The 11,898-nt window shown below is 49.0% G+C and overlaps 1 non-coding gene across 1 annotated transcript; it reads right to left on the bottom strand.

Moving 5' to 3' along the window:
- Positions 1-4,065: 4,065 nt before the first annotated feature.
- Positions 4,066-4,147, bottom strand: TRNAS-UGA. The gene has a single exon. It is a non-coding gene; the product is annotated as a tRNA-Ser (tRNA).
- Positions 4,148-11,898: the final 7,751 nt, after the last annotated feature.

Below are 11,898 nucleotides of genomic sequence, written 5' to 3' on the forward strand. Positions count from 1 at the left end.
CCGTATTTTAGCACCCGGTAGACAGCACACCCTTCTGTTCTCCGGATCGGCCCTGGTCACAGGCCTGTCCAACCTTCGCAGTATGGAATCCCCAATCACGTAGACCTGCCTTCGCCTGGGGACAGCACGGTCCTCTAACCTATCCCCCGTTCCCCCTGGTCGCAAGCTCCTTCCATTCCTATCATCCCTTGTGGTTCCCCTTAAGCCATCCTGTATCTCCCCTGGGCCCAAACTTGGTGCTACTTCCATCGACTCCTCCCCTTTATCTATGGGACTGGCTGCTCGCCTCTTTTTCTTTGGCCTCTCACTGTCAGTTACCACTTGCTGTACCCCTTCTTCATTCTCCAAACCTTCAAACCTGTTCCTTAGCTCAATTTCCCCCTCACTGGCTCTCCTTTTCCTTGGCCTGCTTCTCACGGTCACATGCTTCCACCGCCCATCTTCCTTCTCTGGTGGTCCCCCTTCCTTGGCCTCAGCCCCTGCTCCCCCCTGTGCCCCTGGGCGTTCCCCCTCAGTTACTGCTTGCCATTGCTCCATCAGCCTCTCAAACCCCCTTCTGTTCTCTATCAGGGTTTCCACCTGCAGCTCTAGGCCCTGGATCTTTTCCTCCAGCAGCTCTATTAGGCGACACTTCATGCATATATAGTACTGTTCTGGGTCCCCTGCTAGGACCAGGTACATACCGCAGCTGCTGCATGCTCTCATCCTCGGTGTGTCCTCTGCTGCTTGGCTCATGGCTGCTGGCTGCTGCTGTCTTGGCTCCGCTTGGTGTTCTTCCCTGGGGGGCGCGGGGCCTCCCCTTCCACCTCCCCCTGCCAACTCCCACGCTAACTCCCCTGTTGGCAGCCCTGTTTGCTGCCTCCTGTGCCGCTGCACCTTAGAGACTAACAAATTTATTTGAGCATAAGCTTTCGTGGGCTACAGTCCACTTCATCGGATGTAGCCCACAAAAGCTTATGTTCTTTTTGCAATACAGACTAACGCGGCTGCTACTCTGAAACCTTTGCTTTTTTAAGAAAGGGATAGATAAGAAGACAGAAAATATCATATTGCCTCTATATAAATCCATGGCACATGTATACCTTGAATACTGTGTGCAGATCTGGTTACCCCCATCCCAAAAAAGACATACTGGAAATGCAAAAGGTACAGAGATGGGCAACTAAAATGATTAGGGGTATGAAACAGGAGAAGAAATTAAAATGACTGGGAATTTTCAGCTTAGAAAAGAGACGACTAAGGGGGGATATGCTAGAGGTCTGTAAAACCTTGACTGATGTGAAAAAAGTGAATAAAGTAAATGTTTTGTTAGGATAATGCAAATTTAACATAAGAATAACGCAAGTTACACCAAAACACATAACAGATCTAGATTTCTAAAAAAATATATAATTTAAAAAAAATGTATTTAATTTAAATTGACTTTTGAAAAGTAAGCCATCATGGGGTAAGAGGGAAGATCCTCTCATGGATCAGTAACTGGTTAAAAGATGGGAAACAAAGGGTAGGAATAAATTATCAGTTTTCAGAATGGCGAGAGATAAATAGTGGTATCCTTGATACACAGGGATCTCACAAAACTGGGTGACTGGGCAACAAAATGGCAAATTAAATTCAATGTTGATAAATGCAAAGTAATGCACATTGGAAAGCAATCTCAACTATACATACAAAATGATGGCATCTGAATTAGCTGTTAACACTCAAGGAAGAGATCTTGGAGTCATTGTGGATAGATCTCTGAAAACATCCACTCCATGTGCAGCAAGTCACAAAAGCAAACAATGTTGGGAATCATTAAGAAAGGGATAGATAATAAGACAGAAAATATCATATTGCCTCTATATAAATCCATGGTACGTGCACACCTTGAATACTGTGTGTAGATCCGGTCACCCATCCTAAAAAAATATATATTGGAATTGGAAAAGGTACAGAGATGGGCAACTAAAATGATGAGGGGTATGAAACAGGAGGAGAGATTAAAGTGACTGGGAATTTTCAGCTTAGAAAAGAGATGACTAATGGGGATATGATAGAGGTCTACAAAATCTTGACTGGTGCGAAGAAAGTGAATAAGGAAATTTTATTTAATCCTTCACATAACGCAAGAACTAGCAGTCACCCAATGAAATTAATAGGCAGCAGGTTTTAAAAAAAGAAAAGGAAGTATTTCTTCACACAATATAAAGTCAATCCAGGGAACTCTTTGCCAGGGGATGCTGTGAAGACCAAAACTATAACAGGATTTTAAAAAGAACTAGATAAATTCCTGGAGAACAGGTCTATCTGTGGCTATTAGCCAGGATGAGAGGGATGCAACACCATGCTCTGAGTGTCCCTAGCCTGTTTGCCAGAAGCTGGGAATGGGCAACAGGGGGTGGATCACTTGATGATGACCTGTTCTGTTCATTCCCTCTGAAGCACCTGGCCTTGACCACTGTTGTAAGACAGGGTACTGGGCTATATGGACCATTGGTCTGACCCAGTATGACCATTCTTATGTAAAAATCAATTATAATAAAAATGTTTAGTACAGAAACTCCCCAACATAATGACCTCCCAAGACAGCAACAATGTGAGATAACAATCTTGGCAAATACTGCATTTTAAAAATCTTGGCCTACTGGGAAACATATTTATATAAGTTTCCATTCCCAGTCACAAATCTAGCATTCTGGAGCAAAGTGACTAAAATATAGTCCAACAAACAAATGTTTATTTAACATGCTCCTCACTTTTCCCTGCACCGCACTCCACTCACCGGTGTTGTCCTTGGTCAGTGGAGACTCAGAGTTCAGAGGTGCTTTAACGTGAGTACACCTTCCAGGTGGGGAACAAAAAGGCACAGTTCACTCTGGCCACGGCTGTTCGTTGTGCCACCGTTCACTCCACCGCTGTTGCCAATGGCCCAGCACAGTCACCTTCTGCTGTCACCTACCACTGTGACCTCTGCAAGTTGGTCTCTTGAGGTTCCACCAGCTCTCAGTGACTTCAGCTGAGCTCTCAGTGTGGGAACCTCGCTGCTAGTGCAGTCATAGAATCATAGAATCACAGAATCTCAGGGTTGGAAGGGACCTCAGGAGGTCATCTAGTCCAACCCCCTGCTCAACAGCAAGAGACACACTTGTGTAAGAGACAGCAGTCTGGGCTGTCTCTTACACAAAAACACTGTACCCACAGGAACACTGTCCCCACAACAGGACTAAGCACTTAGACCTGATTGTCAGTGATTTCAGCTGCAGTGGTCACTTAACAGAACAAAAGACTATCTATGGAGCCTAATCAGCTCTGTCTTTAAACAGTGGAGAGGGACAGGTCCCCACCCTCTCTCTTGATGCCTTCAAATCATCACAGGCTAAGTACAGTTCTACTGCCCTTTACTCATACAATAAGAACAACATTTCATCCCCCCTTCCCCACACATTCAAGTGGTTTGTAACCCAACCCCAGCCAAAATCTATCACTTGGACAACACAGCTGTTTGCTGGATACCTAGGTAGATTAGGTGTGAATGTAAATATAATTTGGCCCTGAAGCCTTAGCCCCCAGCTCATCACTAGCTGTCAGGGAGAACTCATTTAGACTTTACTTACAAATCATCATTTGAAATTATTAGGTTGGCCAACATCACCCAAATGAATGCACTGGCATCATAAAAAACAGCTGTATAAGGAAGCAAGGAAGCTAGTCTATGTTCATACTTTTCAAATCTATTATACTTTTTCAGATACACATCTTTTATCATACACTGTATAAGTTTTTAAAGTGTGTATTAATGTTTCAGTTTAAATTCAGATTTCCAAACAGTCACTAAATTGGTATGTAACTAGCTCACAAAACTGGGGGGGGGGGGGTGTTGGGAAAATTCAGGGGGGGTGTAGGGAAAACACTGGCACTGAGAGTTTGCCTGACTCCTCAGGGACACAGTGTGAGGTGGTGTCCCAGGCGTCTCTATGAAAGGAGCAGAACAGGATTTACTTGGGGTGGGGAGAGAATTGAGAGCATCTCAGGGGGTTGTACAGAGGTATTACCCGGGTGAGAGACTGGCTAAAACACAGGCCTCGCTGTGAGCAGGATTCAAACCTGTGCAGGGGAACCCTATTGGATTTCAACTCCAATGCCTTAACCACTCGGCCATCACAGCTGTGAGCACAAAACTGCCCTAATGCCAGAGAAACTGGCAAAGAATCACAATACCCCGGCATGAAGTCATCTGAACTACAGAATCCCCATAGCAAACCTGCCTCCCAAAGCACAGGGGGGATTTGGGGTTTGTTCTCTTTGCTTAGCCATGTGCAGTTGCACAGAGAGCGTCTTTAAAAGTCTCCCCTCCCACAGAGCGGGAATAGGAAATGATTCTGAACTTGAAGCTTGATGTGAATGAGAATGTCTGGACCACAGCACCAGGGACTGATCTTTGCTATAGAAACCAGTGACACACAGAGCCAGGGTAAGGAAACTGTTTCCTGGAGTCAATAACTGGATTAGCAGCAGTATTGTGCAGAGAAATGTCTCACAAGAGTCAGCACATTCGTGGTTCGGGAGCAGAAGTCACAGCTACAGCGGGGGAGGTCTAGCTTTGGTTTCTGGCCAACAGAGGGATGAGTTTTATTGTCTCCAAATTTCAGTAGAAAAATTCAGACCCAATCCGTGTGTTGAGATAAATGAGAGGCTTTTGCTCCAGCAGAGGGAGCGGCTTGGCAGTTTCATTTTTACCAAGTGAATCTCCTCCACACACACACACCACACACACACATTGGTCCCCTGCTGTTGCTACCCCAGCTCAAACCCCACTGTCACCCCCAGCATGTGACCTACAGCTTTCTGCTGACAAAGCCCTTATCTATCAGAGACAAAATCCCCTCGTCTGCCCCTTCTCCCAGCTGAGCCCTCCCACCCCACACCGAGCCCAGGACAACCCCGACCTAGCCATGCTGGGGGGTCAGGCTTAATCTTCAAGGCCGAGCACAAAACCTTCAGCTGGGCACGTTTCGTTCCCTTCCCACCTCGGCCCAAGCGGTAAGGGAGAAACGGATGAGACACGCTAACTGGAAGACGCCTCCCTCCCACTTCTCTATAGCCTTCTGTGATGTTATTAATATGAACTGGGACCGTAGAGATCATTGTTGCCACCACTGTTATATATGTACAGCAAATATTGTGCAAAGATTGGCGTGTGAGGTGTCTATGACAAGGTTATGATTTGCTGGTTATAATTATGCTGGCTGTATGTGTGAACCATTTTTGTATCTGAAGTTATGAATATGGGCTATGTACTTGTATCTCAAATGTATTTGATTCCAAGTAGCCGCAGTGTCATCAGCCCCCAACTCCTTAAGGAGTCCATAGCAAAGAGACCCCCCTCCACTGTCTTGGACCCCCTGGGAGGTGCCTTCCCCCCCCCCCCACCACCCAATGGAGCACCAAGGATTAAAGTGGCAGCATCTAGTGTCAGTGGGTTTCAGTGGCTCAGGCCAGACCCCGGAGCTGGGGACCCGCTCCCATAGCACTGCTCAAGGGCCTGGGCCCAGGGTGTTCTCAGCCCCCTCCTCACCCCTCCCTGAGCCCAGCCTGGCTCCTCACCTGGAACAAAGCAGAAGCGTCTGTTGGCCTCGCTGCTGTCCGAGTCCCAGGCGCTGCTGCTGTCCCATGGGGAGCGGGCCGAGGTGCTGGGGCTGGGAGAGGGATCCTCCACTTCCTGCCCTGGGAAGTTTGGAAGGTCCTCACTGACCGGGCAGGGCAATGCCTCCTGCTGGAAATCGGGGCTGGGCTAATGGGGCCGCTGCTGCCCCCACAACAAGCCCTGGAGCCTGCGCCGGGAGGTTTCCTTTTCCAGAAGGCAGGGCACTTCCACCTCCTGGCCCAGTTGAGAGCTCCTTCCCCGCCAGTGGGGACGGAGGGGCTGCTCCGCTCTCGGGGAAGATGGCAGATGCTTCCCTCAGGCAGAGCCTTCTTCCTGAACATCCTCAGGAGCCCGGCCATCCTGGAACCGAGCGGGGAGCAGGCATGAGTCTGCAGTCAAGGCAGCCTCTCACTAACCAGCCTTTTTGGTCGCTCCGCATCCCTGCCCCAGCCAGAGCAGCTCCTCCTCCCCACACAGGGGTGCAGGGAGTGCAAGCTACACACACTGGCAGGAGTTCATTGCATGATCTGCTCCCCCTCAACGTTCCCCCTCGTCATGCCTGGGGCTGCAAGAACCGGGGAGTCTAGTCCTTTTCGAGCACTGGGGTCAGTCACAAAGACCATCTGTCACTTTGGACAAGCAGCTCCCTCCTGCCAGCCCAGGACACACTCACACTCTCCCCGCCCCCCACCACCCAGGCTAGAGAAAGAACAGAACCTAGGAGTCCAGACTTCTCCTGGGAAAACATTCCCCACTTCAAAAGTAAGGCCAGGGCCCCCTCGATTCCCATTGATTTCCATGCTCAGCAGCTCACCGGGTCTGGCCCAGCTCAGAGACTCTCAGCCTGGGGAACAGTCTCCCACAAGGGAAGGGCTGGGAGCCCCATTGCTGGGACCTTGCCAAACACACCGGAGATGGCTCTGGAGAAGCCCCTCCCTGGTCTGAGAGTGAGGGGCTCCTGGGGGCTGTTTGCAAATCCAATCTCCTTTGGGAGAGATTCTCTCCCCCTCTTTCTGTCTCTCCCCAGACAGACAGGGGACGCCACCGAGGAACCTTAATGCCACTCAGTTGCTCTGGTGACGGAGTGATGGATGGAGGATGTTCAGTGTCATCCCTCGCCCTTCTCCTCACTCTCCAAGCCCAAGGCAGGCTGGAGAGGGGGGTGGTGACCTGAGGAGTCACCCTGCCCAGCCAGCAGGCAGGGTGATGACACTGGGCGATCGGCTGACTGGGAAAACAAGAGTCTGTCTTACTGAAAGGGAAAGGAGAAACTTGGCCAGTAGCAGGGGGTGCAGAACATCACCCTAGTGCAGGGGTAACAGTGCCTCCAGGATCCTGACATCCCAGCACTTTACACACATTCCTGGAGCCTCCCAACTCCCCTGGGCTGTCGGGACTGCAACCCCAACCCTACTGATGAGAAACAGGCCTGGGGAGGGGAAGCTACTGGCTCAGGGTCACACCAAGTGTCAGAAATATGGATGGGACCCAGCAGTCCTTCTTTCCAGGCCCCTTCGCTAACCACTACTGCACACTCCCTCCCACAGCTGGCAATTACAAGCAGGCCATCATGGCCGCTCCCCCTGCCTTTGAGAGGGAGTGTGCTCCACTGGAGTGACTGGACCAGGGGATTGGGAGTCAGGACTCCTGAGTTCCATTGCTGGGTTTCCTATCGGTTCCACTGCTGGTTGTTTTCCTTTTCCTGTGGGACTTTGGGCAAGTTGCTCCCCATTCTAGGGCTCTGTCCCCAGCAGTCAAATGGGGATTTAATACTTTCCTGCTATTGGAAAGTGCTGGGAGAATCCCCCAGCCAAAGCTGCTCTGACAGTGCTAAGCAGCATCTGACCATTCAAGGTCGGAGCGCACTGCCCAGGAGGTGGAGTGTTTGGCTCTGGGGTTTCACTTCAGCCCAGTCCAGGGAGAGGGGCCAAGCCATGGAATTTGGCTCAAGAAGACCAATTTTCTAATTTGTTAAGGGCATTTTGAATTCCAGTCCTGTGCTCCAAAGTGCTTGGTGTAATTTGCAAATTTTAGAAGCATGCTCTCCACTCCATTTTCCAAATCAGTAATGAAAATATTGAACAGTACCGGACCCCAGACTGATCCCTGCCAGACCCACTAGTTACACCCTCTCCGTTGGACAGCCAAACCTGGAGAAGGGCTCTTGGAGTCTGGGCTTTCAACCAGCTCTGCACCCACATTACACTGATGACAACTAGACCACATTTCCCTCATTTGCTTGTGAGAATGTCCTATGGGACTGTGTCAAAAGCCTTAGTAACACCAAGATAGATCCCATCTACTGTTTACAACCTCCACTAGGCCCGGAACCCTGCCAAAGAAGGAAAGAGGACTGGTTTGGAATGATTTATTCTTGACAAATCCATGCTCACTAGTCCTAAGAACTAAATTATCCTGTAGGTGCTGCTGACAAACTGAGTGTTTAATAATGTATTCCAATATCTCTCCAGCTATGGAAGTGAGGCTAGCTAGTCTGTAAGTCCCAGGGTTCTCTTTGTTCCCCTTTTAAAGATAGGTCCTGTCTTGTTCATGGATGGGAAGATGTTCTTTTTCAGGGATCTCAGACAAGAACTGGGGCACAACACCGGGTTTGTTAAGGCCACAAAAACAGAGGCAGGAACCTCTTCTCTCCTGCTGGCAAAGAACCCCAGGTACCTAAGAGACAGGGACTCACATCTCTGAATGGGCTTTAAAAAAGGCAGTGGTTAAAAAGTTTGGTTCCAATAATTTCTTGTTTCTGCAGACTAGATATTTTAGCAAACTTTAGAATTCCTTGGTGCTAAACACCGTGAAACTCCTCTTTCTCCTTCACAGAGGGTTTTAACGCCCCTTATCTCACTCAGGCTCACAACTGCCCAGAGTTTCGAGAACTGTCCCTTTTCGCATTGGACAGATGGGGAGGAGCCTGAGGACCAGAGAAGGGAAGTGACCTACCCAAAGGCCTACACAGCAAGGCAGTGGCAGAGCCAGAAAGAGAAGCCACCAGTCCTGACTCCTGTTCTAAAAAACAGCAAACCGCCCCAGAGGCAGGGATAAAGCCCAGGAATCGAGATGGTGGGGAAATGTCATTGAAACCATTTCTGCCAGAAAATCCCATTCAGAATAAACCAGTTTGTTTCTCGAAATCAAAACAAGTGGGCTGAAAGTTCTTTGCAAAAATATGTTGTTGCAAAACAAAAGCATCTCCTGTTTGTCAGAGTGTGTTAAATTGTCTCGTCACACACAAAGAGGAGACACCTAGATCTCAAAATTTAGATAAGATGCTTCAGTCTGAGTTAAGCAGTTGCTGCTCTTAACAATTTCAAAATTAAAAAAAAAACAAATAAAATAGACTATTTCAGCTATTCTATTATGTCATAATCTGATTGGAGTAAACATGATAGAACACCTCATATTATGCACTACTCCTAGTGACACTCTCCAATGGATCCCCATCCTCCACCTGCCGTGAGGTAGGTAGGAGTGGATCATTATTATCCCTACTTGAAAGAGGGAGAAGCTAAGGCTGAGAAAGGAGAATTGACTTGTCTTAGGTCACACAGCCAGTCAGTGACAGAGTTGGGAATAGGACCCAAGAACCCTGATTTTCAAACTAACCATTGGATCTTGAATTTCAGACACTGAATGACCTGAATAAAGTGCTCTTAGATGAGCTCCAGACCAACAACAGTGCACAGTAATTATTCAGTCAGTATTTTAGGAGAACTGCAATGTTAGAGAGAATAATGAACTGCTCAGAGATAATTAATGCAGAAAGTAACAAAATTCATCAAACATATAACTGTTTATGACTTATTTACTTGGTTTTAAAAGAGAACAAGGACCTGAGTCTCCTCCCTGTCAATAACCCCCTGCTCAGCCAATCAGGGTAGAGACTGAGGACGGGAGGCTGAGGGTTCTCACAAGACAGCCCAAAGGATGGCCCAGGTCACTGGTGAGGATCACTGCCTGAGCACTATTTCAGCCCCACATTTTTGGGTGGACCTCCCACAGTGAGAGCTGCCAAGCACTCCCCCGCAACACACGCACACACAAACACACACACACACCCCGCTCCTGGTGTTGGGAGGGGAACAGGAGAAAGGACAAAAGAAGCAAGAGATGAAGAGAAAGGAGAGAGGGAGGGAGGGGTGGATGGAGGAAAAGGTGAAACAAAAAGGACAAACCCTAATGTCCCCAGTGATTCTAAGGGACAAAATCCCAGGTGCGGAATAAAATTCGGCCTCCTTAAGCTCGTGTTTTCCATGCCTAGAATTCAACTGTCACCAGATGGATCAGACTGAACAGGTTTCAAACCTCGAGGAGGCTCTTACCTTCTAAACAGGGATGGCTGTTTTCCAGTAAAATCACTAAAAGGGAAGGTGAAAACTCGAAAGAGGTTCCTCCTGGCACTCACGTATGTGAACCCGAATACTCTCTCTGTCCTCAAAGAGAGACCTGGAGAAGGAGACTTGCTGAAGCAAAGCCACAGGGGTCTCTGAGGTTTCCCTGGCCCCTCGCCCGTGTCCTGCCTGGCTGATGTCAGCATCTCTCTGTGAGGTCACCACCTCCCCACCACCTTTGACCAATAGTCTGAGGTCCTGCAAAAAGCCTTTGTGATGTCACTGCCACACCCCTCCCTTGCTGTACTAATGTCCTGCCCCTGGCCAGGCACTTTGCAGGTTTGAGCTACTCCCTGTGGATCACCCCACTCAAGGAGCGTTCGTTCTAGGAAGCAAGCCAGCTAGACAGGAAAACATCAGTCGCTGCTCCCAGTGTTACACTCAGTTTTTCAGAAACTGATGGACAGTTTTGCTAGGTTTTTATGCATTTGGACAGCAAAATATTGAGTGTTTACATTCCTATCAAGCACCCCCGTATAGTGGAGCTCCTGAAGATAATGGAGAATGGAAATGAAAATGTTTTCCTTTTTTTAAAAAGAAAGGTTAAAACGGAACAGTGGGGTTTGAACCAAGGACCACTTGATCAGCAGTCAAGCACTCTACCACTGAGCTATACTCCAATGACAACAGTATCATGGAATCATGATTTCCAGGACTTTGAAGGCCAGACCCTGCTTCATCAAGGTCCTTTGCCATTCCAAGACCACAGGTGGTTTTAAAAATGGGGTTTGATTAAACTTCTTAAATCTAGTAAACACCACAGCCTGCACACCCACCACTATAGCTTCTCCCACTGACATAGCTGCCACCTCTTGGGAAGTGGATTAACTACACCCACAGAAAAACTCTCTCCCATCAGCATAGAGCAGTGGTTCTCAAACTGTGAGTCAGGACCCCAAAGTGGGTCATAACCCTGTTTTAATGAGGTCGCCAGGGCTGGCATTAGACTTGTTGGTGCCTGGGGCTGACGCCAAAAGTCTGAGCCCCACCACCCAGGGCTGAATCCCTCAAGCTCTGGTTTTGCCCTCTCCCAACTGGGGCAGGGCTCAGGCTTTGTCTCCCCTGCCTCTGCCCAGTGTGGAGGGGCTTGGTCCCTCTTTCCAGGGCCATGTAGTAAGTTTTTTAGGCAGAAGGGGGTTGCAGTGAAAGGAAGTTTGAGAAACCCTGGCATAGAGCCTCTGAATAGGTCTAGACTTGGCTCCCTGGGTGATCAGACACTGAAAGTACAGCCATGAAGACACCGCACACCAGCCTCGCCTAGCAGGCAAGAATCAAACCTCCACAGAAAGACGCCCATTGCTTTCTAACCCATCTTCCTAAGCACTCAGCCACAACCACTTAACAGAGGGGCTTTTCTACACTATGGATCTATTCTCACTGAATGGTCATTTCCAATTGTTTGCTCAGATCAGCATTAGGGAAAATGGTGCCCTGGGCAAAGCTTGTACTTTGGCACTTCCCCATTGCCCTTGGACGATCCCCACTCCCCTTTACCGCTAGCTCCTGCACTTCCAAACATCGCACCTCCTTTACTCCTAACTTCTGCCCCTCCTGTGCCCCCTTTGCCCTTAACTCCCTGTGCCACCAGCCATTGCCCCTCTCCTGCAGCCCCTTCACATGGTTCCAGTGCTGGGGGCCCCGCACTTGTTCTCCCTTTCCCTGGGCTTTGGCATCACTAGTCCCTGATTAGCGAGTAGGGTTCAATGATCCCCAAAATATGAGGCATGAGAGGGGGACACAGAGGAACATTCACGGGGGCACCTCAGGGCCGGAGCCAGCCCCCATGGAGGTAGCACCACTCAGCCCCACTCTGTCCCAGCTCTTCCTCAACCCCACCCTCAGCCTGGGCCCCTGGCTCCCAGCTCGGCC

The sequence above is a fragment of the Mauremys reevesii genome, linkage group 1, assembly GCF_016161935.1.
Source record: "Mauremys reevesii isolate NIE-2019 linkage group 1, ASM1616193v1, whole genome shotgun sequence".
NCBI lineage: Eukaryota > Metazoa > Chordata > Testudines > Geoemydidae > Mauremys > Mauremys reevesii.